Source organism: Tupaia chinensis, unplaced genomic scaffold (genome assembly GCF_000334495.1).
Source record: "Tupaia chinensis unplaced genomic scaffold, TupChi_1.0 Scaffold000070_1, whole genome shotgun sequence".
NCBI lineage: Eukaryota > Metazoa > Chordata > Mammalia > Scandentia > Tupaiidae > Tupaia > Tupaia belangeri.
The window spans coordinates 2988066-3011170 of record NW_006159530.1 but is presented as its reverse complement, the minus strand read 5'-3'; the positions used below and the strand labels follow the sequence as shown (position 1 = coordinate 3011170).

General features: G+C 38.2%; 1 pseudogene; it reads left to right on the top strand.

The window, feature by feature from the left end:
• The first annotated feature begins 989 nt into the window (after positions 1–989).
• On the top strand, positions 990–23040 carry LOC102487746 (oxysterol-binding protein-related protein 9-like; annotated as a pseudogene).
• The last annotated feature ends 65 nt before the right edge of the window (positions 23041–23105 follow it).

The following is a 23105-nucleotide window of genomic DNA, read 5'->3' as shown; positions in this document are numbered from 1 at the left end:
TTTAGCCTACAGTATTTACAGCAATTCCTCATACTACTTAACGTTTTATTTATACTAATGAAAAAGCACTTAAATTCATTTGTATAGGCTGCTCTTTCTAACAGATTGAGAATCACGAATATGTGCTATAAATATATGAAAATGACTTATTTCATTATTCTTCTAATAGTTGTTCTTGGTAACAGAAATTTAAAACTCAGGCTGAAGTTTAGCTTAATGTGCTACAAAAGTCACAATTTATATGGTTTTTTCCCCTGCTAATGAATGCCTTTTCCCATTATTATCTAAGCAGTTTGAAAGCAGTGAATAATTAAAATTTTAATGTTTCTCTTTAATATTGGACATAACACGGAGATAGAAGGCTCTTCGCACTTGTCACTTTAATAAGATACAAAAATTAGACCTTTAAGACATACATTTCTCTGCTTTATTGTCGTTTCGTGGTGCCCAGCTTGGCAAAACCTCTGTCCCAGGTGAACTTAGTTAACTGCCTTTCATCAGTCCGTATCTAAAGTGTAAGTGCTGCTGGAAATAAACACAACCTCCAGATGGGAGACACGAGGCCCTCAGCAGTGTCCATCAATTCTGGTGCAGTTCCCCAATCAGTTTCCTTGGTCTGCATTATAAGGCTGTTTCCAGCCTTCCCCATGCTCTTCATTGTCAGCTTCAACAAAGACTTCCCCTTCTCACCGGCATACAGAAACCCTCTACTTACACCAAATTTACCAACCTATAGACTCGCTTTACCACTCTTTTGTTCTTTCTCCCTTAGTATTAACATTAAAAGAAGGCATAGTTTGTACGGTCAGGCCATATTATTTATCTAAATCTAAACATACTCAGTATGACTTCTTTTCAAGGCAAGATAATCACCCCCTTTAGGAAGCTTTTTGTGCAATGTTTTCAGGCTTCATTTTCTTGGCTTTGGGGCAGCAGTTATGTTGTCCTATGCTGCTTAATACGTTCCTTTCCTGTAAGCTATAAACTCCATGAAGGAACAAAGCAATTTTGAGAGGCGTCTTGTCAACGGCAAATCCCCAGCCTATTCTTTGGGTCTCATTCCCCCAGCCTCCCTAGAAATTTTATTAATTGATTATGGCCTCTAATTCCAGGAGTGTTGATCTCTCCTTCTTTGTTGTCTCTCTCCTACTAGCCTTGAAGTGCACCTTCCACTTTAAGATTCCATCTCTGTTGCATTTCTAGAAGGTTCATTGCTATCTTCTTTTCTTAACTTTCTTTTCTTAGACTTCTATCTAGTCTGATTGCCATCTCCACTGCCCCACTGAAATAACAACTTTAGTCAAGGTTGCCAAGAAGAGCTTGTTGCTAAATCTAATAGGCACTTGCAGGTATCTTTTGTCTAGAGCCTTGCTACTCACGGTGTCATTCTCAGAATGATACCGTACTTGGGAACTTGCTGGAAATGAAGAATCTCCAGTCACTGTTTTTTTGTTGTTGTTTTTCCTTTTTTAGAGAGAGACTTTTTTTTTTTTTTTTTTGTTCTGTAGGGTGCATGCACTCACTGAACAGACAGAGAGAAAGAAATCACCCCCTGCTCCAGGGGAGTAGGCCACATCACAATTTCCTCCCCTCCATTCTCATCCTGGGATTTGGGACACACACACACATGCTTGGCATGAGTTTCAAGTCTCTGGGTCCTGGACTTAAACTGCCTTTGGCCATGTGGGAATCTAGTGCCTTAACCACTATGCCACCTGCTGGCTCTGTAAGGAAACTGTTTTAGCATCAACTCTCCAGATGATTCGCATACATACCATAGTTTGAAAATGACTCATCCAGATGAATGAACTGCAATAGTTCTTACAAATCCCACTTTATCCACCATTGTTCTCCTAACCCCAAGCACTTATAACAGGGCTGGGTACATTCAGAGACCATGCATTTTTCCCTTAGGGTGAATATAGCTAATGTTTAAGGACATTAGTGTCCACATCTGGCCCACAGCTTGACCCCATGGGCTTCCCTTCCTAAGGAAAGGCTTCTGTATAGGGTGACTCAGAAAAGTTAAGTTGGGTCTCAGGACATCTGCCAAGTGAGAATTAAGCATAGAAATCCCACAGTAAACCAGGATTCATTCTTGCCTTTTTGCACACACACACACACATACACACACACACAAACTTGTACTTTACATTTTACACACACTTTTTGAAATTCTCTTGTATAAGGTAACTCTGTTTTAATAGAAATATTTTGCTATAGGGTATGTATGCTTGCTGGAGAGACAGACAGAAAGTGAGAAATTACCCCGCAGGGAGGATGGCCACTCCACAATCACTTCTCCATTCTCTTCTCGGAATATTGGACACACACAAACACATGCCCATTGTGAGTTTTAAGCCACTGGGTCTGGTACTCTAAATGAGGTCAACTATGTGAGGGTCCAGTGACATAACCATTTCGCCATCTGCTGGTCAAAATACATGGCATCTTAAGAGATATGTTTGAGGACTTTGTCATGCAAAAAGGTCACTTCAAGGAGAATCCCTCTCTTAGTAGATCTAAAGTGTATCCACCATTAATTTCAGGTCTAGGAAAACACCATTCTAATTACATATGTACAGATATCCCAAACTCAGGGCTATATGGCTTTTGTTTACTCCTTATTGCTTAGATTTTCTAATTTGGGTTTCTGACTATAATGCAAGCATCTAATAGTACAGATGTGTTTCCTTTGTTCTTGAGACAGGCCTACATAGGAATTTCAAAGAAATGGAGGATTTTATCCCGGACCTGAAAAGGTTTGAAAGTGGGCCAGTCAACTCTGACTGCTGCATAGCCAGAACACTTCTGCAGCAGTATTATAAAGCCGTTTGTATGGATGTGAGCACTGAATCTGTGAGAATATCCTTAGCTAGTCTCCTAAGAGGGAGCAAAGGAAGAGTGTTTCTGTTTGACTCCATCCTCAACTCTTTTTAGAGAACCAGGAAGTTTATAAAAGGAAAAGGAATAGAAACTAATTTAGACCATGGCTAGGAGCCAACTGGGAGAAGAAATAGAGTTCTGAGATTTTAGAAGAGTACTTACATTCTGTAGTTAAAGAGGAAAGAGATGGAGAAGTAATTTCAGAGAATTTAGGGAAAAACAATTTATAGCTCTTAACTTGAGGATTCAGAGAGTTGTTAGTAAATTTTATTGTTTTAATTTGAGAATGAATCAGTATTGCCTTGGGCAGTGCAGCTGTCACTGTCAGAAAGAGGGTCAGGCAAGATCAGGTTCAGCATGAAATTCTCTTGTATAAGGTAACTCTGTTTTAATAGAAATATTTTGCTATAGGGTATGTATGCTTGCTGGAGAGACAGACAGAAAGTGAGAAATTACCCCGCAGGGAGGATGGCCACTCCACAATCACTTCTCCATTCTCTTCTCGGAATATTGGACACACACAAACACATGCCCATTGTGAGTTTTAAGCCACTGGGTCTGGTACTCTAAATGAGGTCAACTATGTGAGGGTCCAGTGACATAACCATTTCGCCATCTGCTGGTCAAAATACATGGCATCTTAAGAGATATGTTTGAGGACTTTGTCATGCAAAAAGGTCACTTCAAGGAGAATCCCTCTCTTAGTAGATCTAAAGTGTATCCACCATTAATTTCAGGTCTAGGAAAACACCATTCTAATTACATATGTACAGATATCCCAAACTCAGGGCTATATGGCTTTTGTTTACTCCTTATTGCTTAGATTTTCTAATTTGGGTTTCTGACTATAATGCAAGCATCTAATAGTACAGATGTGTTTCCTTTGTTCTTGAGACAGGCCTACATAGGAATTTCAAAGAAATGGAGGATTTTATCCCGGACCTGAAAAGGTTTGAAAGTGGGCCAGTCAACTCTGACTGCTGCATAGCCAGAACACTTCTGCAGCAGTATTATAAAGCCGTTTGTATGGATGTGAGCACTGAATCTGTGAGAATATCCTTAGCTAGTCTCCTAAGAGGGAGCAAAGGAAGAGTGTTTCTGTTTGACTCCATCCTCAACTCTTTTTAGAGAACCAGGAAGTTTATAAAAGGAAAAGGAATAGAAACTAATTTAGACCATGGCTAGGAGCCAACTGGGAGAAGAAATAGAGTTCTGAGATTTTAGAAGAGTACTTACATTCTGTAGTTAAAGAGGAAAGAGATGGAGAAGTAATTTCAGAGAATTTAGGGAAAAACAATTTATAGCTCTTAACTTGAGGATTCAGAGAGTTGTTAGTAAATTTTATTGTTTTAATTTGAGAATGAATCAGTATTGCCTTGGGCAGTGCAGCTGTCACTGTCAGAAAGAGGGTCAGGCAAGATCAGGCTCAGCAGAGATCTTGGCAAAGATGGTTTTACTTCTTTGTACTCTCTCTTCCACTTTTCCCATCCCTTCAATCCTGAAGAAGAATTTCGGTTTTAAGAGGGAAAAAATAGACTGTGAAGTTACTTATAATATAGTGCGTTGGCTTGACTGGGCTAAGAGATGCCCAGATAGCTGGTTTACCTTTATTTCTGGGTGTGTCTGTGAAAGGGTTTTTGGAAAAAAAAATAATAATAAGGCATTTCACTCAGTGGACTGATTGAAAAAGAAAAAAATGAAGGAAGGCTGAATTTTCTCTCATTGAGCTGAAACAAGCATTTTCTTTTACCCATAGACATTAGGACTCCTGGTGTTCAGGACTTTGAGCTTGGACTACAACTATACAAACAGCTTTCCTGGGCTTCCTGTTTGCAGGTGGAAGATGATAGGGCTTCTCAACTCGCACATTCACGTGAGCCAATTCTTCATCATAAACTCTTTTTTAATCTATCATCTTTCTATCTGCCTACCTACCTCTCTCTCTCTCTACCTGTCTATCTATCTTCTATATCTTATTAAACCTGTTCCTCTGGAAAACCCCAACTATTGGGGTGGCACGATTTAGTAAACTGATTCTGTGCATTATATAGAGTAGTAAGAACAAAGCTCTTTATCAATCACATCATTCATTATTGATCCAATCCCTTTTATCGTAATCATATTAGACATTATTTAGAACTATCGTAACTTGATCTGGATAAATGGAGATGTGCAAACAGTAAAATGAGCTGTTATATTTCCATCTTATTCATTAAAAAAATATATTAGTGAATTTACTTTTCTTTAATTGCCAAAAGGTGCCTGTGCTCGTGGGAGAGAGACTTGGGGGAGGGGGAGAATTTGCTCCAAGTCACGGTCCCACTGTAATCCTTTTCCTCCATTTCTCCAACTCATCAGAATTTAGAGCATGCAAGCACACCCTCCTTGCTTGTTTGTCTAGTCACTGGGCCAGGATTTGAACTGCAATGAGCCATGTGGCATCTGCTTCCAGAAGCACCACACAACCATTGTGCTTCAGAGCCAGACCTTACCAAATATTTTTATTGGTAAATAATATATTACTATACCACAATGTTCTTTCATATAAGGATATCTAAATATTGTATGGGACACACTTATATTTTAAAGGACTTGCTGTGAGGCCAGCAGATGGTGTGAAGGTAAAGGCAGCTGGATCACTTATGACCAATTCCAGGGTTCAAGTGCTAGTCCCAGCACTTGGAAATCATGTTGGGCAAGTGTGTGTGTGTGTGTGTCCCAAATCCCAAGAGGGAAGGGAGTAGAAGAGATTGCAGTGTGGCCATCCTCCCTCAGAGATGACTTCTCACATTTCTTCTCTCTGTCTGTCTCTCTCCAGCAAATGCACACACCCTGTAGCAAATACTCACTGCAATATATTAAATTTAACTCAATGCCTTGTATTTTCTGGCAAACCTCTCTTCTATCCATTTTCTCACTTAAGGCCCACAATAATTTTGATGTGCTTAAGAATTATTATTACAATTTTCACATTAATAAATGGAGGTTCAAACCATTAGAATGAATTTCCAAAGTTCTCCTAAGTCTCTAGCTACACACTAGTGTGCAGTGTCATAGCCGATGTACTTCTGGAACTGTCCAGTACATTGAGGTGGGAAAAAGAATTAAAATGAAGAAATTTTAAAAGTATCTGCCATTGTATATCACAGCAAGAGAGCTGACGGAAAATCCCAAAAAGACATGTTGAGAATTGGTCTGATTCCGATGATGTCAATAATCAAGTCATCTAATCTGTGAGCAGTAGATGACACCAGGAATCCCCCCAGTGGAAATGGTGTTGCTAGAAACTGTGTAAATGGTTAAAGTGAAACCAGTTATTTAGATAAAAGAATCCAGATAGTAACCATAGATAAGGGAGGAATAAAAGAGTCTAGACCTTAGGAAGCAAAACAGGAATCAGATCAGTAAGCAGAGGAGGAATATTTGACCTGAGTTTCAGGGTAGAAAAGAAGGGTTAGCCATTCAGGAGGAAAAAAAAAGAAAAGAGATTCTTTTCTTCAAAACTCCCCTTATAATTAAAAATTAAATGTACAAAAACTAAGAAAAATCAAAATAAAACACAAATTTACATTGTATTAGTTGGGGGTTCTCCAGAGAAGCAGAATCAACATAATTTTTTTTATTATAAAGAATTGGCCCGTGTAATAATAGAGACTGAGGAAACACAAGAGTTGACGTTGGCAAACTGGAGACCAGGACAGCTGATGGTGTTATTCCAGTATGACCTCAAGTCTGAGGATAGAAGAGCCAAGGGTGTGAGTTCTAGTTTGAGTCTTACTTCTAAGGCCGGAGAAGACCCATATCCTAGTTTGAAGACAGTCAGGAAAAGAGAGCACCTTCTGCCCTAGTCCCCTGGATTGGATATGGTCCATGCTCATCAGTGAGGGTGATACTCCTTACTCAGTCTACTGATTCAAATGCTAATCTCTTCCAGAAATACTCTTCTAGATATCCAGAAATAATATCTTAGCAGCTATCTGGGCGTTTCTTAGTTCCTAAGTCAACTTACTCAGTTAATCTCATTCCGAAATCCACTCTCAGATATATTCAGAAAAAAATATTTAATCAAATATCTGCACACCCCATGGCCCAGTCAAGCTGACACATAAAGTTAACTGTCACATACATTAAATTCTTTGTGATGGCCATGGACTTTTCGAAGCATAAATTCAATGTCAGATGATTCAGGAAAAAAATTTCCGTCACTTAAACATATAAACTACTTTATCTACTCAAACATCATAAACAAACTTAAAAGTCAGTTATAAAAGGGAAAAAATTGCATTGTAGATGGCAAAGCATAGATCCCTTTATCAAATAAATAAACTTGACAAAACATTAGGAAAACCACAGATACTACAATAGAAAAAAAGGAGGGGATGCAGGAATTTAGAAAGTTTATTTATAGGAAAAGGAATATACATATAATATACATGTTATATTAAATGATACTAGGAATCAATGAAATATGAATGAAAAACAGTTTTAAATCAACTTGACAAAGTTTAACAAAATAATTATTGGTGCTAGTGAGAGCATAATATAAATTCTGTGCTATATGTGGGAGTTAATTTTATACAGTCTGTTGGATTAGCAATTTGCCATTTTACACAAGGTAAGTAAACCAGTTTTATCTAAAGAAAGGAATTGATGACTCTTAGATGTATTTTGGTGATTGTTTACTGTGTTTGACAAATCTCCAGAGAAACAATCAGAAATAAGAAAACACAGGGAAAAAACTGTATTTTAAAGGAAAAAAGAAACATTGGAAGTATCTCAGTAAAAGAATAGTGAGCTTTTGAGTGAGTTTAATATTCTCATATATTTTACAAGTGGTTTTATATTTTAAATTTTATAATCATAAATTTATTTTTTTTCCATAGGGTATAGGCACTCATTGGAAAGAGACAGAGAGAGATGGAGAGAGGAAAGTGAGAAGTCACCACCCAGGGCTAGTGGCCATTCTGCAATACCTTCTCCTCCACTCTCCTCTTGGGATTTTGGGTACACGCATACATGCACCCAGCATGATTCTCAAACAACCAGGTCTGAGACTCAAACCATGCAGCTGGCCATGTGGGACCCAACACCTTTACCTCCCCTCTACCTGCTGGCCACATAAATTTAATACTTTGAAATTAAACAATATAGTACAACATATATACTGTAGTAAACAAATCACAAATGACAGCTGGATGAAATTTTACAAACTTGAACACACTTTTATAACTAATCCTCATGCTGAGCAATTGCACTCCTCTTTAGCATTCCTCCAGGATCTGGCCTTTTACTGTCATGGCTTACTGTGATTCAAGCTGAACTTTGTGTAACTGGACCTTACCGTGCAGTCCTCATCATGCCTGGCTTCTTCTTCCATGTCCTGTTTATGAAGTTCATCTTTCTTATGTATAGCAGTATTTTGTTTGTTCTCTCATTACTGTATAATGTTCCACTGCAAAAATACACCACTGTTAATTTATTTTCTCTATTATTGCTGATGGCATGGGCTGTATGTTTCTATGTATCTTTTGGTGAACATAAATATGCCCTTTAGATGTATATCTACCTTGGAGTGAATTTACTACATTGTACCCATTTGTTTTTTAGCTTTACTAGATACTACCAAACTATTTTCCAAATGGTTAAACCAATTTCTACCCTTACCATCACTTTCCCATCAAGTTTAGCATTGTCAGTTGATTTTCTGTTTTTTGCTTTGTTTTCTGTTGATTTTAGTTAAGCAATTCTGAGGTTAGTGTACTGAATTCATTGTAATTTCTTTGTATTATTTTATTTTTTTACAATTAAAGTATGAATTTATTTTGGTACAAAAACATTTTGAAATGCAAACATAGTTTTCCCATTATACATATTTCCATGAGCTTTTTTTCCTCTGAAACATTTTTTTAATTAGTTAATTTACATTACATTCATTCCCTAAGCATCATCACAGCATACAAAATGTGACTTCCCATCCAGAATGTACTGCAGAGTGGCTTAATCATGCAGGTTATTGTCAATAGTTTTCCATTTCTAGTTTCATATATATACCTATTTCTGACCCTCTGCTATTCCCACCCTCCTCCTACACTATCTCTGGTGTCTACAGTTGCTTTCAATTCCTTTTCCCCCCACATTTTATTGATCACAAAATTTCTTATATAGTCTAACTACTTTCAATAGCAAGTTCAGCTGGTAATTTCAAGAAAAGCAGTTTTAACTTTAATAAATCAAAGAAATGCTAAGGAACTTTGCTTAAAACTTAAAGCCAGGGCACAGGTTAGGATTTTGTTCAAATAGTAGGTGCATGAACTTATTGACAGCTCAACATAGGACAAAAATCCTTAAAATTGTAAAACAAAGCCCAGAAGAAAATCAACAATGTTTGAGTCAAAAGTCATAAAATGCTATTTCACCAGTTCATTCTCATGTACGTAATCTATCTTCTGTTGTGGTTCGATCTTCCTGATTAAATTCTGGGATATAATATTCACCTCCGACTTGTCTCTATGATTAAGTTGGCCATTTTCTTAGTTTTTGAACTCTTATTTCTGTGTGTCTGTATTTAATTTTCCTGGTATAGCACTCTCTTCAGCACTTTTTGGAGATTTGATCTGGTGTTGGTAAATTCTTTCAGGTTTTGTTTATCTGAAAATGTTCTTATCTTTTCTTCTCATACAAAGGATAATCTTGCCAGGTACAGCATTCTTTTTTTTTTTAATTTTATTTCAAGTTCTTTTATACATTCAATCACATTATTTAGCTTGTTAAATGAATATTCCAACATGTGTACATTTCTCCCCAGTCCAGTTGATAATACTATAAAGTTATCCTCAACAGATAATACCCTGTTTCTCTGTCCCATTAATGTTATGCCTCTATTCTTGATTGAAATAGATTTTCCCTTAACACTTTGAATATATTTTCCCATTCTTTCCTTGCTCACATTGTTTCTGATGAGAGGTCCGCTGTTAGCCTGATGGGATATCCTTTGTAGGTAACTTACTGTTTTTCTCTTGCCAGTCTTAGTATCTTGACTTTGTCTGTGGTTTTGGTCAATCTGGCTATAATGTGTCTTACAGAAGATCTTCTTGGGTTGATTCTATTTAATGTCCTTTGTATTTCTTAAGACTGGATCTTTCAGTGCCTCTCCAGGTTTGGAAAGTTTTCTTGCAGAATTTCATGGAATAGATTATCAATGCCCTTATGAGTCTCTTCACCTTCTGGGATACCAATTATCCAGATGTTTGGACATTTGATGGTATCTAGTATTGTTTGTATATTATCCTCATTTGGGGGGGGCAATTTTCTTGGTCTTTGTGGTGTTTTTTTCTAGGCCAGCGATTTTATCTTCTATGTCTGAGACTCTATTTTCTGTATGATCTAATCTGCTTTTAATACGTTCAAGGGAGATTTTGGCTTCCTGTATTATAGCCTTCATCTCTAACAGGTCCACTTGATTCTTTTTTAGAGTGTGTATTTTCTCTTTTAGATCTTGCAATAATTTTCTCATCTCCTGGAACTTGTCAGCTCTTTTCTCCTTTCTCTTCTGCAGTTCATTGTCTCTCTTCTCTTCTATCTCTGTTTGCTTCATCATTATGGATATTCTAAATTCTTTATCAGACATTTCCATGATTTCCACTGAACCATCTGTGGATGAACAGGAGTTATTCATTACCCTTGGAGGAGAGGTATTTCCTTGCTTTCCCACATTCTTATGATGCTGTGGTGATTTCTAGTCATCTGATGAATGGTATGTTTCTTCCTAATCCTTGAAGTTCAATCTGAGCACTCAGGAGTATGCAGAAGGAGGTATTCTGGAATCTGCTGTTCTATTTTTATCCCTTTGTGCAGTAGATTCAGTGGGTATTGAGGAATATGTTAACCCTAATAGCATTTGGATGTTAGGCTATGGTTCCCTTAGGTCTGTCTAGAAGCACAGTGAATGGAGATTGAGGAGCAGAGTGATGAGATAAAAGGAAAAAAGAAGAAAACAGAGAGAGAGAAAAGAGAGAGAGAGACTAAAAAAGAAAAACAACCTAAAACAATTTACTTATTTTTTTTTAACAAAAGCAAAAAAATAAAAAAACCACATAGCATGCTTGCATGTTGCATGAAATCACCAGTTCTCAGCAGCAATGGTGGAGTCTTCTTCTGAAAGCCTGCCCCTTGCCCCTCCTGGAGGGGAGAGGGAAAGGGGATTATTAGCAAGATAAAAGAGGAACCGAAAGCCAAGTGAATACTTTACCTTAAAAATTGTAAAAAGGAAAAATTACAAAAAATGAGAGACAGAGAGAGTGAGGCAGAGAGAGACAGAGACAGAGGCAGAGCAAAGGCTAGAAGGGCTCTCTACTTGAGTTTGGGGGCTGGAGGTTGAATTATCAGTAGAAAATCTTCATTTCTCTTTTTTTCCTGAAGTCACTACTTCTTAGCAGCAATGCTGGAGTCTTCTGAAGGCCTGCCTCTTCTCATGATTTTAAGTTTCATTTTCCTCATGGATAATGGAACTGAGCACCTTTTCATATATTATTGATCATTTGAATATTCTTCAAGGAACTCTTCAGTATTGAATTCCTTTTGTATTTTTTGAGACAGATTTTTGCTATAGGGTGTGTGCAATCACCCAAGAAATAGAGAAAGACAGAGAGACATAAAGCAAGAAATCATCTCTTGGTGGAATGGCCATGCCACAATCCATTCTCCTCCATTCTCCTCTTGGGATTTTGGGCACAGATGTATATGTGCCCAGCATGAGTTTTAGGCCACTGGGTCTTGGACTCAAACCATGATTGACTATGTGGGAATCCAACCATGTAACCATCATTCCATCTGATGGTCCCCAGTGTTTAATTCTATGATTGGTTTATAGAAATCCTTTTTACAAATATGTTAGTTTTATTTTGAATACACGTATTCTGGATATCCTCTTTCAGTAGGTGTTTGTCTCTTTATTGCCCTAAAGTTTTGTTTATTTAATCATGGTAAGAGCACTTAATATGAGATTTATACTCTTTACAGATTTTTAGATGTCCAATACAGTGAACTATAGGCACAATGTTGTATAGTAGACCTCTCAAGCATATTCATATTGTATAACAAAAACTTTATACCAAACAACAACTCCTCATCTCTCTCTCCACTCAGCCCACAGAAAACAGCACTCTACTCTCTGTATCTGTGAGTCTATTTTAGAAATTTCTGATCATTGAAATCATGCATACTTGTCCTCTTACTGGCTTAATTTGCTTAACATAATGTCCTCAAGTTTCATCCATGTCGTCACATATGGCAGAATTCCTTTCTTAAGGCTGAATAATATTCAATGAGATGTGTACACCACACACATTTTCTTTATTCATTTATCCATCAAAAGACATTAAGAGGGACCAAAGATGGCATGGTGGTTAGGTGCTGGACTTCCAAATGACCAACTGCAGTTTGAGTCCTTGACTGGTAGCATGAAAATCATGCCAGTTGGGTGTGCATGCATGCCCAAAATCCCAAGAGGAGAATGGAAGAGAAGGGGTTGTGGTTTGGTCATCCCCTCCTTGAGGTTGATTTCTCATGTTCCCTTTCTCCATCTCTCTCCATCTCTGTTTGACAATTGTGTGAGCCCTAGAACAAAAGCCTGAAAAGAAAAAAGATATTTCTATTGTTTCTATATCTTGGCTATTGTGAATAATATTGTAATAACAATTAGACTACAAGTATCTCTTAGGGACTCGATATCAATTAAATTATTAATAGAAATATGTGTGTATATGGAAACAGAAAATTATCGGATAATAAGAGTAGTCCTATTTTTTATATTTCTGAGAATATCCTATATTGCTGTTCATAATGGCTGTGCTACCTTATATCCTCACAAACTATTTATAAAAGCTCTGAGTTTTCAGCATCCTCACAAATTCTTGTTATGTTTATTTTGTTTTATGATAGCCATTTTCACAGGTGAGAGGAGCTATCTCATTTTGATTTTGGTTTGCTTCTCCCTGATGATCGGTGATGTTAAACATCCTTTCACAAACCTGTTTGCCATTCTTATGGCTCTTTTTTGGAAAAATGAACATTCAAGTCCTTTGTCCATATTTTAATTATTTTAAAATAAGCCAGTCTAAACTGGGTTATTTGCTTTTTAGTTACTGAGTAAGAATTCCTTATACATTTGTATATTAACTTCTTAGCAGATAAACAGTTTATGAATATCTTCTTTCATAGATTGCCTTTTCACTCTGTCGTTTTCTTTGCTATGCAGGAGCTTTTCTAAAGAATGTTATTTATTTCTTCCATGAGCAACAGAGACAAAGAGAAAAACAGACAACACCTCAACAAGGTCCTAATGCTATGATCTACTGTTAGTCTTATCCAGCCCCAAACCACAGGTACATAACTGCCCAGCACGCTCAGGGAGGTCTCTGGATGTGAACCCAGAACTTTCTCAAGTCGTCAGCCTTGTAGAATCTTGCCTTTTCCTGCTGTGATACCATCTGGCCATGTGGCTGTCCAGAAGCTTTACAGTTTGATACATTTGCACTTGTTTAATTTTTCTTTAACTTACACTGTAAACAAAATGGGATGAAAATAAACTGAAGGAGGCTAGATAGTGTCTTAGTGGTAACGTGTTCTTTGTAAGGCAGATCAATGTGGGAAGGTTACAGTTCGTGTATACAGATGTCTTTGGCCATGCCAGGTGCATGCGTGCCCATTATCCAGGCTGGTGTGGCTGAGGGTAAAATGTGATGTCAAGACCCTGTTGGGGGGCCAGCCGGTGACATAGTAGTTGGGGCACTGGACTTTTATATGGCTGGCTACAGCTTGAGTCCTGCAAAAATTTCTCTGAAAACAGAAAGACCCTCTTGGGGAAGCTGTAACAGTGACTATCTCTCAGTCTCTCTCACTAATGTTATAAACAAAATTGTTTTTAAGAGAGATTTTTGCTATAAAGCATGTGAACTTGCCAGAGAGAGAGAAAGTGAGAAATCTCCCCTTGGGAGGATGGCCACACTGCAATCCCTTCTCTTCCATTCTCCTCTAGGGATTTTGGGCACACACACACATACACATCCAGCATGAGTTTCCAGCTGCCGAGTCCAGGACTCAAATCATGGTCAGTCATGTGAGAGTTGAATGCTCCAATCATTGTGCCACCTGCTGGCTCCAATAAACAACATTTTGAAAAATTGATTAAAGGTTTAAATATAAGATCTGAACCTGTAAAATGCCCAGAAGAAAACATAATGGAAGTTTCATGACACTGGTCCGAGAAGTTATGCCTTTTTATGTATAAAAATTCTTAATGTAATATAATCCAATTTTTTGTCTTTTCCTTTATGACTTTTCTTTTTATGCCATTTTAAATAAAGTATTTATGTACCTTAAGGGGTCATAAATATATCTTCTTATGCTGGCTCCAAGTAGGTTTTTTTTTAAACTTGGTTTTAGATATTCAGTTATTTTAGAATTTGATTTTGTATGTGCCACAAGGTGAGGTGAAAGTCAAGATTCCTTCTTTTTTGGTTAGTTTTTGTTTCTGTGTTTTTAGTTTTTGCTATAGGGCACATACACTTACCAGGGTGAGACAGGATGTGGGGGTGGGGGAGAGGTTGATAAATCTCCCCCCAGGACAATGGTCACACCACAATCCCTTCTCTTCCATTCTCCTCTGAGGATTTGGTCACTCATGCACATGCACCTGGCATGATTCTCAAGCTGCTGGGTTCAGAACTGGAACTATGAAGTTGACCATGTAATCCAGCAGCCTTAATCTCTGTGCCACCTGCTGGCCCAATTCTTTTTGATTAAAAACATCTTATGGTTATTCAGTTGAACCAACCAATTTTTAAAAGTGATTCATCTTTTTCGCTGCAATGCAGTATCATTTTCACATAAAAGCAAATGATAGTAGGAGACTGGTTTTATTTCTAGTCATTCTTTTTATTTGAATATATTGTCTTTTTCTTCTATTTTATTTTTGCCTATCAACAGTCTTTTAATTATGTTAACTTATAGTATGAATATCAAGCAAATAAGTTCTTCAAACTTTGTTATTCTTCAAGATCATCAGGCCGTTCTTAGTTTTTGTATTGCTAGTTGCTACCCACTAAAAATCTCCAGGGATTTGGATTGTTATCAGAGTGGGCCTAAAGATAAACATGGGCAAGTTACCATCTTCACATTATACTTCACAATCCACAAACATATATTCCCCTCTATCTACTCCCATACTGTAGATTTAAAAAAAACCAATTTATTTTAATTTATGATTTACATATAATCATTGCACATCTTTGCAGGGTATAGTTTTTTTTTTTTTTTTTTGGAGAGGTTTTTCGCTATAGGGCGCGTGCGCTCGCCAGACAGACAGAGACAGACAGAGAGACAGAAAGCGAGAAATCACCCCCCAGGGGGGATGGTCACGCCGCAATCCCTTCTCCTCCATTCTCCTCTCGGGATCTTGGGCATGCACGCACACGTACCCGGCGTGAGTTTTAAGCCACCGGGTCCGGGACGCAAAGTGCGGTCCACTGCGTGGGATTCCAGCGACATAGCCATTACACTAACTGCTGGTTCCCTGTAGGGTATAGTTTTTGAGGTATACATATGTATATATACATATGGTGTGCAATAAACAAATTGATGGTATAAACATATTCACCACCTTCAACATTTAGCATTACATTATGTTGGGAACATTCAAAATTTGCTCAACTGGTTATTTTGAAAGTATGTACTGAATTGTCAATGATGTTCTTCACTGTGAAATGCAGCTCTAAAAAAAAGGTGATTAAAAATCAGACAACAAGAACTCATGAATTAATGAGGACAGATTTTTGATACAGATTTTGCTATTCTTTTTGTTTATGTTTTTTGTTTTCTGTTCTCTTCTTTTTCTCTCCCTTTAGTTTTTCTGGTGTAGTATTCCCTGTAGTATTTCCTGAAGACTGGGCTTAGTTTTGGTGAATTCTTCAAACATTTGTTTATCTGGTATTGATTCTATTTCATCTTTCCATTTGGTACAGCCCTCTTGGCTGAAATTCTTTTTCTTTCAGAGATCGCATCCTTTCCTTACCTGCATGATTTCAGTTAGTCTAATGAACAACCGTTGTATGTAATTGGTGTTTCTTTCTTGCCCTTTTTAGAATATTGTTTTTGTCTTTGATTTTTACCAATTTGTCTATGATATTCCTTGGATCGTCTTAAGTTATATCTATTTGGCGTCCTTTGTATTTCCTGGATTTGAAGGTCCATATGCCTCTCTGAATTTGGAGAGTTTTCAGCTAATATATTATGAAAGAGATTTTTCAATGCCTTCACCTGTCTGTTCACCTTCTGTGTGATACCTATGGCATGAATATTCAGCTGTTTAATAATGTCTATGAGTTCCTGTACATTATCTTCACTTTTTTTAATGTTTTTTTTTCCTATTATTTTTAGTTAATTGGACTAAATTAGAAGTTTTGTCTTCAAGGTCAGAAATTCTTTCTGGTGTGTGTGTGTGGGGGGGTGGTCTAATATGCTGTTGATACTTTCAAGGGAGGTTTTGATTTCTTGGATTGTATTCTTTGTCTCTGAGAGGTTCTGTCTAATTCTTTTTTAGGGCATCTATCTCTTATGGTGTTCCTCCTGCAAATCATGGAAGGAATTTCTCATCTCCTGGAACTGGTTATTTGTTTTCTTTTGCATCTCATTGAGTTTTGCTACAATAAATATTCTGAAATTATTTTCTGACATTTCTGTGATCTCTTTTGTCTTATTGGCTGTTGGTGAGGAGTTACTGTGTTCTTTTACAGGGAAGATATTTCCTGATTTTCTGTATCTTGGTACTCTGCTTTGATTTTTAGTCATCTAGTGATATACTCACTTCTTCCTACTACTTTAGAGTATGTTTCTGTAGCTGTGTGCTCCTGTGCCTCCCTGTGGTCTGAGTTAGCTCTGTGCCAGTATCCCGCCTCTCCTGTGGGTGGGAATGTGGTATCCACAGAGAAACTTTTGGGTTTAGGTTTTCACGAGGGAGTTTATCTCCTTTTCCTGTTGCAGGTGAGGGCTGTGGAGAGAGAAATACTCGCAAACCTCACTGTGTAGTGTCTGGTTACTGTGTGCCCAAGCTTCTCTGTACCCAGTGTGCCTGGAGGTTGAGCTGGACAGATAAGATGTCAGGTGGAGCAGTCCCTCCTCCCCCACTGCAGGCTGGGCGGGCCCTGATGATGAGCTAAGGGCATGGCCTTTGCTTCTGTGCTGCTTCTTCTATATCTGGGACTAGAGGAGTTGGGTGGTGGTCATTTAAGGCCCACTTTGTAGTTTTACATGGAGTTGACTTGCGGCTCTTTTGTTAAATCAATTACTAGTTTTTCAAATTTACTGTAGATAGTATTCTTTCCATTGTATTTTCTAAGTTTTGGTTGATAATTGAACTATAATTGATCCTTGTATATTGATGCTGTACTCAATGACTTGCTAAATTAATAACATTATTTATTAACTGATGTTTTGCACAAACGACCAAGTGGAATTATCTGCAATTAGCAATACTTTTATTTCTTACAGTGTTATCCATTTTCTTATTTCTTTTTTCTTTATTCACTCTTTGGGACTATAGGACAAAGTTAAATACAAGTCCTGGCACCAGCAGATGGTGTAGCAGTCACATGCCTGGATTCTCACATGGCCAACAGAGGTCTGAGTCCCAGATTAGGTGGCTTCAAAATCACACTGGGCATGTGTGCATGAGTGCCTAAGGTCCTGGGAAAAGAATGAAGGAGAAGGGATTGAGGTGTGGCCATCCCCCCTGGGGGGTGATTTCTCGCTTTCCTTCTCACTGTATCTGTCTCTCTCTTTGGCAAGCACATGTGCCCTAAGGCAGAAGCCTCTTATATTGTTTTTGTCTTTGATTTTTACCAATTTGTCTATGATATTCCTTGGATCGTCTTAAGTTATATCTATTTGGCGTCCTTTGTATTTCCTGGATTTGAAGGTCCATATGCCTCTCTGAATTTGGAGAGTTTTCAGCTAATATATTATGAAAGAGATTTTTCAATGCCTTCACCTGTCTGTTCACCTTCTGTGTGATACCTATGGCATGAATATTCAGCTGTTTAATAATGTCTATGAGTTCCTGTACATTATCTTCACTTTTTTTAATGTTTTTTTTTCCTATTATTTTTAGTTAATTGGACTAAATTAGAAGTTTTGTCTTCAAGGTCAGAAATTCTTTCTGGTGTGTGTGTGTGGGGGGGTGGTCTAATATGCTGTTGATACTTTCAAGGGAGGTTTTGATTTCTTGGATTGTATTCTTTGTCTCTGAGAGGTTCTGTCTAATTCTTTTTTAGGGCATCTATCTCTTATGGTGTTCCTCCTGCAAATCATGGAAGGAATTTCTCATCTCCTGGAACTGGTTATTTGTTTTCTTTTGCATCTCATTGAGTTTTGCTACAATAAATATTCTGAAATTATTTTCTGACATTTCTGTGATCTCTTTTGTCTTATTGGCTGTTGGTGAGGAGTTACTGTGTTCTTTTACAGGGAAGATATTTCCTGATTTTCTGTATCTTGGTACTCTGCTTTGATTTTTAGTCATCTAGTGATATACTCACTTCTTCCTACTACTTTAGAGTATGTTTCTGTAGCTGTGTGCTCCTGTGCCTCCCTGTGGTCTGAGTTAGCTCTGTGCCAGTATCCCGCCTCTCCTGTGGGTGGGAATGTGGTATCCACAGAGAAACTTTTGGGTTTAGGTTTTCACGAGGGAGTTTATCTCCTTTTCCTGTTGCAGGTGAGGGCTGTGGAGAGAGAAATACTCGCAAACCTCACTGTGTAGTGTCTGGTTACTGTGTGCCCAAGCTTCTCTGTACCCAGTGTGCCTGGAGGTTGAGCTGGACAGATAAGATGTCAGGTGGAGCAGTCCCTCCTCCCCCACTGCAGGCTGGGCGGGCCCTGATGATGAGCTAAGGGCATGGCCTTTGCTTCTGTGCTGCTTCTTCTATATCTGGGACTAGAGGAGTTGGGTGGTGGTCATTTAAGGCCCACTTTGTAGTTTTACATGGAGTTGACTTGCGGCTCTTTTGTTAAATCAATTACTAGTTTTTCAAATTTACTGTAGATAGTATTCTTTCCATTGTATTTTCTAAGTTTTGGTTGATAATTGAACTATAATTGATCCTTGTATATTGATGCTGTACTCAATGACTTGCTAAATTAATAACATTATTTATTAACTGATGTTTTGCACAAACGACCAAGTGGAATTATCTGCAATTAGCAATACTTTTATTTCTTACAGTGTTATCCATTTTCTTATTTCTTTTTTCTTTATTCACTCTTTGGGACTATAGGACAAAGTTAAATACAAGTCCTGGCACCAGCAGATGGTGTAGCAGTCACATGCCTGGATTCTCACATGGCCAACAGAGGTCTGAGTCCCAGATTAGGTGGCTTCAAAATCACACTGGGCATGTGTGCATGAGTGCCTAAGGTCCTGGGAAAAGAATGAAGGAGAAGGGATTGAGGTGTGGCCATCCCCCCTGGGGGGTGATTTCTCGCTTTCCTTCTCACTGTATCTGTCTCTCTCTTTGGCAAGCACATGTGCCCTAAGGCAGAAGCCTCTTTAAAAAAAAAAAAAAAAGTTTTATTGGTAAACATTTTTGTCTTAAGTTTTATTCAGATTTTTCCATACATAATCATGAAAAAATTTTGCTATAAATGGTTTATTTTCCTTGTCATACTTTGGTAATATGGTTGTGCTGACTTTGAAAACTGGGAGATTTTTCTTTTTTTGAGGAATATTTTTCTATTTTTATAAATATAGTGGGATAATTTCTATTTTGTGAAACACAGTATACAAAACTATTGCTATTATTTCTTAACTATTTGGCAGCATTCACAATGAAACTATCTGAGGGTTTATTTTGGGATTTTAATTACATTTTTAATATATTAAATAAAAACTAGAGTTTTCAAATTATGTACTTTTCTTTTATCAGTGCTGATTCATTCTATAAGGTTTTTCTCTCACTTTCTTCTTTCTTTTTCTCTTTCTTTCTCTTCTTTCTTTCTTTGCTCTTCTTATTTTTATTTATTTATTTTATACTAGGGAGCACATGTTCTCACCAGAGAGAGACAGAGCAATTGAGAAACAGAGGGAATGGAAAATCACTTCCTCTCCTGGGCAATGAGCATGGTCATGCCACATTCCCTTCTCCATTTCTCCCTCCTTTCAGAATTTTGAGCACATATAGACACATGTTCAGGGTGTTCCTTAACCACCAAGTCTGGGATTTGAACCTCACAATCAGCCATCTGGGATCTGGCTGTCTTAACTGTCAGGCCACAGTCCTAGCCCAGAACTTTTTAATATCTCATGTCTTTTTTTGTGTCTATAGAATCATTTTTTTTTTATATCAATCATGGCCCTTAAGGTTTTTCCTTTCCTTTTCTTTTTTTCATTCTTATTAGTTTGTTTATTTTTCCATGAATAAGAGTGAGAGAGAATCCCTCAATAGGGTATAGTGGTCCAATCCACCCCCAGTTGTAGCCAGCCCCAGATCATGGGGATATGTGTGTACCCAGCATACTCAGCGAGATCTTCAGTGGAAACCTAGAACCCTCCCAAGTGGGTCAGTTTTGCAGATTATCAAGTTTTACCACTATGACACCATCTGCCTAACATGTCAAGAATCTTTGGTGATGCTCTTCCTCATTTCTGACATTGATTTGTACTTTTCCTCTTATTTGTGTTTGCTAGAGTTATTTTGTTTTTAACCTTTTTTATTTATTTATTTTTTTTAATTTCCTTTGGAGTGTCTATCCAGGGCTCCAGTTAAGAGGGGAAGTGCTTGGCAATAGCCTCTGGTTCCCGCCCCTGGAAGGACAGAAGGCAGGGGCCTTGGTGAATGACTTTCTTGGGGCTGCTTACAAAGTAGGTTTACCCTGCGGGGCTGTGAGAGGGTCTGGCATGAGCCTGTAAGTCCCTGGGGTCCTTGACGCCTTGCTGAGGCTAGGCATGGGCATGAGTACCACATTCTTCCTGCCTCCTTCTGGCTTCCCTCTGAGAGTCTGGATTCAAGATTTGTGCCTGCTGTCCAAGACTTTTATGAGAATCTAGCAGGGACTAAGCCTTGCCTATAGATCCTGATAGAATCACTAAAGCTTTTTGATGACAAGATTCAAAACTGCAATGATGATGAGCATAGGCTGAACACTCAAACTCTTAAAAACACAACAAATGGTGCATTTGAATCAATTAAGCTCTGTACTGTGTTGCTGCAGATTGTTAAAGAACAGAGCAATGTGGGGAAGCTTGCAGGTGAAAGTATAAGTACTCTTACTCCTGTAGATGCAATATGTCAGCCTATTTCCTAGGAACCTGTGATGGGCCCAGTGCCTCCCTAGACTCTTTTCCTTCTAGAACTTGCTCAGTTGTGTAAATCAGAGCAGTTGGATCTGTATTAGCTACCTTGGGACATCATCAGACTTCAACATCATATTTGAAGTCTGCTGTTGTACAAGCAGTGGCCGGTCACCACCTAGTAGCAATCTAACTTCTCCAAGCCATGTCAACCTGTCTCCAAACACCATGTCCAAGTTCTCTTATTCTAGCAGTGAGGATGATTATATGATGCCAATGAGTTCCATCGAAGTGGCTCATCCCCAAAGTACTTAATAGATGGTGTATCTGTGTGTCTTGACACACAGCAGCTTAGAAACTAGTGCAAAGCACTCAGATACCACAGAATTGCCCCCATGTCCAAAGGAAGAAATTATACTGACTTTATTGATTCACGTGACAGAGACGGTGGTGGTAAGGCAGGGTCAGTGGAGGGGCATAGCGTATTATCATGTACTTCATATCACAGGTTAGGCTTGGAATGGACTAAAGTATAGTTCTTCCAACATTTATTTTTGAAAGAAAATCTCTTTTGAAATACATGCAGCCTTTTTTGAATACCTGGACTTGTTTGTGAGTGGTCATGACCAGAAGAATCCCAGGGATTCAAGGGTTCATGTGTAAAATGGTATCACATTATTCTGGGCAGGAAGTAAAATATCAATTACCAAAAATCCATTCAACTGAAATTTGGGTGAGATCTTTCCATGTCACTGGACATTACCAAATGATATTAAAGATAACATAAAGCTAGTTCCAGAGGGACTAGTTCCCTAGGTTTTCAAAAGAAGTATAATTTTCATGACTGAGAGGGTTTCCCCATCTTCCACTCACTTCAGCCTTTTATGCTAAATGTTTTGACAAGAAGATACAACTCAGCACCCATTCTGGACCAAATCAAAATTCCCTGGGATGTCAATTGGTATGTACAACCTACAGCAGGGCTCTGTCCCATGTCTGAACTATGATGGGCATCCTATTCTCCCATTCTCCAGTGGTTGTACACTATCTTCATAGTGCATGGGGTAAAATTAGGAGGAGAATGCTCTACAATTGTCTCCAAATGGGCTAGAGTACAAATATCATCTTCCACACTAAACTTTTCTATGGGGCCAGGAAGTACAGAATTGCTGCTAGCATTTATTCTCCAAAGGGCAAGAAGTCATTCTGTTCGATTGAAGGAGAATACAATGTGCGTGCAATGTACTGTATGCACAATATGAAACAAGGAAAAATACAACCTTTGTAGGTGCCAGGAAGCTGAGTATAGTTGAGGAGAAAGTGAAGAAGCAGGAAGATTATAGTGACTATGAGTCTTCCTGTCTTTGGAAGGATGTCACTTTGAGCTTAAAAATAAGAGACGCTGGGACTGTAATAATTATGTTGCTGGACTCCCATGTAGTTGACTGCAGTTTGAGTCCTAGACCCGGTGGCTAAACTTATGCTGGGGACATGTGTGCACATGCCCAAAATCCCAAGAAGAGATTGGAGGAGAAGGGATGGCGTGGCCAACCTCCAAGGGGGTGATTTCTCTCTTTTTGTCTATCTCTCTGGCAAGTGCAAATATCCTATATTAAAAATCACTCTCTTAAAAAAAGAATCATAGACATTGATGATGCAGCAACTGAAACAAAGCACAGACTTGAAGAAAGATAGAGTAGAAGCCTGAGATAGGGAAGAGAGCGGCATTCAATGAGAAACAATTATTTCATGAAGGTGAAGAATGCTGAGATTATGATGAACTGTTATGGAAGTGTCTTGGTGCTGCCAAGCATTAGTCTGGGTAAAGCTTACACCTGATGACCAGGGCAGCAGGCCTGATGAAGCAACAGTCTTCCTCCAA